Raw genomic sequence first — 6,599 nt, 5'->3', positions numbered from 1 at the left:
GAAAGAGTTTTGCAGATCAGGTGCCCTTGAGAAGTGGGATTTTCTAGTATTGCTGCAGTCCGAAGGGATGCAGCCGTCGTCTGGCCGGGCTTTGTGATGCCCTCCGCCGGAAGCACCGGCTAGCTAGCTGCAGTGCAGGCACAGCGGGCGGGTGACTCGCCCTGAGTCTCTAGAGGGAGCTCGGCCCTGGTGAGCAATGGGCACGCCCGATGAAGCAGACCGCACCAACAAAGAAAGGCAGGAGACGGAGGAATCCAGAGATCCAGTTTAATGAGGGATAGCTAACACACGTTGGATGAGGGGAAAACCTCACTGGAGCACGATGTGCAGCCAGTTTTAAGGGAGGTGGGCGGGAGGCGGAGAAGGGGACAGGGACCAATAGGGGGCAGGGGAGGGAGCTGTGGGAGCTGGGTAATTGGGAAAAGGGTAACTCAATCAAAGCACGAGGATGGAGAAATACAACAGCCAATCATAATCAAGCCGTAACAGAATCTTCCAGCAAAAGAGGGGGAGATATGCAAACAAGGAGGAGGGATAGCAAACTTTTGACAAATCAAACAGCTAATAAAACTTTAAACTTTCAAGAGAGGGTGGAGAGTCACAGTGCAGTTTCTACGGCCAACTCTTCTTCGAAGGAGTCCAGCTTTTCCGCCAGGGAGTCTGGCAGAGTCGATATGTCAACAACCGGGGCCTCCACTGCCTGGACCTCTGCACCTCCCCCGTTTTCATTTAGTAAAGAAAGAAGACGTCAAACTAGAACCCGTTTCAAACAAGAAGAACAATGACAAGTCCAAAAAGCAGCAACAGAACAATAAGAAAGTCCTTTTTCAGGGTGTTCCCCCAGTCGGGCAGTCCGGTCCAGTCCAGGACCTTTTTCATCCATCTGCCGGTGGATCGGGCAACATGGGAGATTGCTCTTCCCAGAGATGCTCGGGTTCTGTTGACTGCTTCTTCAAACCACTTGTTGTTCTCCCACTTAATGGTGTCGATGAGGGAGCACATTTCTGCCAGGCGAGCATGGATGCTCCTGCTGGAATCCGACAAATTGAAACAGCAAAGGCCGTCAAACTGCTCGCAGCCGTGGCCATGGGCTAAGAGCAAAAAGTCAATGGCCGCCCTGTTTTGCAAAGTGGCCCACCTGGTAGCCTTCTCATCTCTGAGGAGGTCCGCAGTGGCAGCTGACGTTAAATTGGCTTGCTTAGCTACCCAACATTCCAGGTTTCCGAGCTCTCCTAAAGCCTTGGCTGCAGCCATCCAAGGGAGAAACACGGAAACAGCAATCCTTTTGCCTTTTGTCCAATGATAAATTTTGGTACTGCAGTCCGGAGTCACATTGCGAACTTTTTGGGTCAGATTTTTGCCCCTAATAGGGACGTGAATCATGTCGGGAGTAGCAAGTGTCAAGCTGCCAAACATACAAGGTCCACCTAGGAGGTGGGACGGAATCCCTGCCCGTGCCCGGTCCCCACAAATGAAAAAAGTCCCTTAGGGAGGCCAATTGGATGAGGATAGTAGAAGTCATGCGTGGAGGGTGCCTTAACCCTAGCCAATTGCACACACCAATTTTTTGCTATGAAGGGGGCCTTGTCCTGCTGAATGCTGTGATACAGATGAGTGTAACCAGAAGGGGGTTTAAATTCAGACTGAACACAGGAATGGGCTTGTGCAGAGCCAATTAACTGAAATTCCTCAGGCTCAGAGCTCATCTTCGGCAGCCCAGGAACCCACTCCTGCCACAGCAGAAGAGGGTTCTTGAGTGGAAGAGGAACCTGATACCTCATGCGATCCAGCATAAATGTGTATAAATTTGCAGTGGTACTGTTCACTCGAGCCCAGTGCTTTTGAAGGGACAGTGGGAACTCGATTGCATGGACGGGGATTCCTACCAGTGCGGACGAGAGCGGGTTGTGGATCGCATCTGTAGACAAACACATTTGGTCTTGGCCCATGGCTTTGGCCAGAGTTACCCAAACATTGACCTTTGGCTGTTGGATGATCCAGGCATCTGGGACTGCAAGGATGGTGATCAGCCCCACCAGGAGGAACAGGACCGGACAGGACATAGTGATGACAACACACCTCTCTCTCTGGGGAGGCAAACAGAAAAAAAATGAATTCTGTAACCGATGGGGTGGGGGACCGGAAGAGGAGGGGGGGAGGGAAGGCAGAAGGAAGGAGGGAAAGGGAAGAATCAGCCACGAGGATGCGCCCCAGGTCACAAGGACCACCTTCGTGCTGCCGAAGCTGTCTTCCTGTCATTGGTGGGGGAAGAGGAGCTGGATGTAGATTTCTTCTTCCTTCTTTTCCAGGCAGGGTATTTCTTTTTCTCTTCTGGACTTGCTGGGGACCTGTCAACTGCTCGCAAAAAAGGTTTTACGAACTTTCCAGGCACCCAGCGCGGTCCCTCTGGCGCTGACACACAACCGTAGCCACGACCCCAGGTGATAAGGAGGAAGGGGCCAACGATCTTTTTTGTGTCTGGCTCCCTGATCAAGACTAAAGGGCGCTCTTTCAACCGTGCCCGCGTACTGTTATGGAAATGGCGGAGCACAGGGGGGTCTGGCTCAGAATCTGAGCAGTTGAGAAAGTTTTGAGTAAAAAGAGCCCTGGCGAGCCGATTTTCCGGGGTCTCTGTTTCAGGACCCCCCTTCTGTTGAAGGAGCACTCTTTTGAGATTCTGATGAGACCTCTCCACTAGGGCCTGACCTGTTGCGGAGTGGGGTATTCCGGTTACATGGGAAACTCCCCACTCCTGGAAGAATTTCTTCACAGCTCCTGAGATGTAAGCGGGGCCATTGTCCGTCTTAATTTCTTTAGGGATGCCCAGGACGGCAAAGGCTTGCAGAAAATGTGAAATCACGTCCTTTGCCTGTTCTCCAGAATGTGCGGAGGCCCAAACTGCGCCCGAGAAGGTGTCAATGGAAGTGTGTACATATTTTAGACGGCCAAATTCGGGCACATGGGTCACATCACTTTGCCAAATTTCCCCACTGCCAAGCCCACAGGGATTCACCCTGGTTCCTAATGATGGAAGCTGGAGCAGTTGACAGTTGGGGCAGGTCACCACAATGGCCTTTGCTTGGTCCTTTCTAAGATCAAACATGCGCATAAGGCCGGGAGCATTCTGATGAAAGAGGAAATGGCTTAACTTGGCCTGTTGATAGATGTCAGGCAAGTTAGCCATCCTCGCTGGTGCGGCAAGCGCATCTGCTTTCCTATTGCCTTCGGCAATGAAGCCAGGAAGGTTGGTATGAGATCTCACATGCATTATAAAGAAAGGTTGCTCTCGGTGGGAGATTAGATACTGTAATTTTGAGAGCAAGTTGAAAATTTTTGGGTTGCGAGATTCGGACAGAAAATGGTCCTTAGCTCTAGACACTACCCCCTGGACATACGCCGAATCGGTGACCAGATTGAAAGGTCCAGGAAACTTGTCAAAAGCCCTAACGACGGCTGCCAGCTCGGCCACCTGAGGAGACCCTTCAACGATCTCCACATCGGCCTCCCACTTCTTTGTTGAGGGGTTCCTCCAGGTGATGACTGAATTTCCAGATCTGCCGGAGCCATCTGTGAAAAGTGTTAAGGCCTTGAGGGGTTTCATGCTCTGGACCCTTTTTTGTACTAACTTCCAATTAACATTAAAAATTCTATGTTATGGAAAATGGATTGAAATTTGACCGGAGTAAGAGTCTAGTGCTGCTTGCACCATCTCGCTTGTTCAATAAACGGATTCAAAGGAGCCAATTTTAATTGGTAGAAAAATGCATGTAAAATCGCATCCTGCTAGGACAGCTAGACAGGACCTCGCTTTAATAATCACTTGCGCCATCAAATCATGTGGTGCAACCAGAATTTTTTGAGGCTGAGCAGAAAGGAAAACCCACTCGATAATGAGGAGAGGGTCTTGCTCCCTGTCATCCCATTGGTGGATGAGCCCATGTAGGTGTGGCATCTTTCCAAATACAGCCAATTGAAAGGGCAATTTAGGATCGAATTGGTGTGCTTGACGCGTTCTGAGCACAGACGGTACCTTTTCGATCGCTTGCCGCGCATCTGGAGTGAGAGTCCTTGGGGCTAACAGGTCTTCTCTGCCTTTCAGGAGATTAAACAGGGGCACCAAGTCTGCAGATGAAATCCCCAGCATGGGTCGAATCCAGTTTATGGAGCCACGTAGTTGATACATTTCCTGTAAATTTTTTGGATTGTCAATTATTTTAATTTGTTGTGGGGAAATCGTCTGTTCGTGAATTTTCGTTCCTAGATAGAGCCACGGGGCTGTTCTCTGCACCTTAGAGCTTTGGATTTCAAAGCCTTTACTTTCCAAGGCCCCCATGACCTTAGAAAGGACCCACTCTAGATAATTTGGGTCTGCAGCACAGACCAATATATCATCCATGTAGTGGATGATAATGGCATTAGAAGCAAGCTTCCTGACAGGTGCTAGGATGTGGTCAACATACCACTGACAGATGGTGGGGGAATTTTTCATCCCTTGCGGGAGCACCCGCCAATGGTATCGCCGCACTGGGGCTTGCCGGTTGATGGAAGGCACCGAGAAGGCGAATCGGGTAGCGTCTGCAGGGTGCAAGGGGATATGGAAGAAGCAGTCTTTGATGTCAATGACTACTAACTTCCATCCCCGTGGGAGCATCAAGGGAGAGGGCAACCCGGGTTGGAGAGGTCCCATGTCAACAATGGCTTCATTTATTTTTCTGAGGTCGTGGAGGAGCCGCCACTTGTCCTTCCCCAGCTTCCGAATAATGAAAACCGGAGAATTCCAGGGGCTATTGGAAGGTACTGTATTTCCCTTCTGCAATTGCTCCTCAACAAGCTCATTGAGTGCAGCTAATTTGGTGTTATTGAGGGGCCACTGATCAGTCTAGATAGGTTTGTTGGTGAGCCAATCAAGTCTCTGGATCGGGCACTCATCAGTGACCCCGACTAAAAATCCTGAGTTTCTGGGCCAATTTGGACTCAGGTACCCCATTGAGACATAACATCTCTCCCCCACAGGTTGAAGCCCGAATTGATGATGTAGGGCTGAATGTTGACAATGCACCCGTCGGGCCCCTTGACTTGTATTAAATTTTTGCTCCTCTGTGCGGGGGTGAATCCCCCAACACCAAGCAGGCCACCTACTACCGATTCTTTGCCCCAACGAGATGGCCAATTTGACGTCGTGATGACGGAGACGTCTGCACCTGTGTCCAGCATTCCCTCAACAGAGGTTCTGGAGCCAAAATGAGAAAGGTTGCAACTAATGATTGGCCTGTCACTGGTGACCAATTGGGTGTGGAGAACTGCTGGCAATTCCGTGAGTCTGTCCGGGACTGAGTACACTCAGACTCGGGCAATGACCTGGTCCCTAAGGAGAGAAAGAGGCAGGTTAATACACACCAACTTGAGTGGAAAGGTACCATCAGGATCTGTCTTGACAAAGGCAGGTGAAAGTTCAAGGTCTTCGGGAGCCACACAAGCATTTGGCAACACGAGGGCTTGCGCATCTAGAAGGTCACACTGGAACAAGACAATGGTAAAATTAGTATCTTCTAATCTGGTGGAATGAACCACCCACGCTGGAAGGAAAGTTCTTTCCAGGTAGTGGAGAAGGTTCAAAGGTGCGGGCGTGTTACGAAATTCACAGTGTGTTCCCCTGCTCTGACACTGTTAGTTTCCCTGGCTCATGGGAAGGGGTGGGGGATATGGGTCGGAGAGGGAAGAAGGGGTGGGACCCGAAGCAGCGGATGACATTTTCTTTTGATGGGGAGCCTCCCCCAGAGGGTAACAGGGACGAGTGTCTTCTGAAGGGGGTGCCCAACAATCACGAGCTAAATGGCCTCGGCAGCCACAGTTGTAGCATAAAATGTTGGAGGCATGAAGAGCAGTGACTTGCTCTTCCATGGCAAGCCGAGAGGAAGGGGCTTTAACAGGGGCCAACTTCTAACAGGCCTCTGCCATGATGTCAATTGTGGGCGGAGGCTGTGATGGAAAGGCAAGTATAATTTCTTTACAAATTGGATTTGCATGGCGGGTGGCCAATTCAATGAGTAATTATTTTTTGATTGCCAAATTGGTGACTTGTTAATCAATTGCGAGTCACAGTCTTTCAGCAAATGACTGGAATGATTCATTGGGTTTTTGGAAAATTTCAGAATAGGGGATAACGGGAGCATCAGGAGGAGGCAGTCCAAGCAGGACCTGTTCGGCAGCTCCAGAAAGGGACACCAAGATATCCTGAGGGATATTTTGGGCCTGCTTCTGGGGCTTGGCGTAATCGCCTTCGCCTACCAGAAGGTCCAGGGGATATGGATTGCCCGCAGGGTCCATTGGCAGGACAGTCAGAAGCTCATTCACTTGCAGCCTGAACTTCCTCTCCCACCCTTTGTACTCGATGGGAGAGAGGAGACAGGATGCGATAAATTTTAAATCATAGGGAACCAACGGGGTGCCAGCAAGGGTGGCATGAAGGACTGACTTGAAATATTCGTTGTCTCTGCCAAACTCTTTCTGCGCTTTGCACAGATCGCGCAGGGCCCTGCGGTCAATTGGCTCCCACCGGACATTGCGGCCTGTCCAGTTGGTAAGGACCGGAGCATTGA

At 50.5% G+C, this 6,599-nt stretch overlaps 1 pseudogene; it reads right to left on the bottom strand.

Annotated features, from left to right (window-relative positions):
• Positions 1-254: 254 nt before the first annotated feature.
• Positions 255-2,206, bottom strand: LOC146440759 (uncharacterized; annotated as a pseudogene).
• Positions 2,207-6,599: the final 4,393 nt, after the last annotated feature.

The sequence above is a fragment of the Lichenostomus cassidix genome, chromosome 2, assembly GCF_008360975.1.
Source record: "Lichenostomus cassidix isolate B80296 chromosome 2, HeHo_3.0, whole genome shotgun sequence".
Lineage (NCBI taxonomy): Eukaryota > Metazoa > Chordata > Aves > Passeriformes > Meliphagidae > Lichenostomus > Lichenostomus cassidix.
The sequence above is the reverse complement of the archived record's forward strand: the minus strand, read 5'-3'. Positions and strand labels throughout refer to the sequence as shown.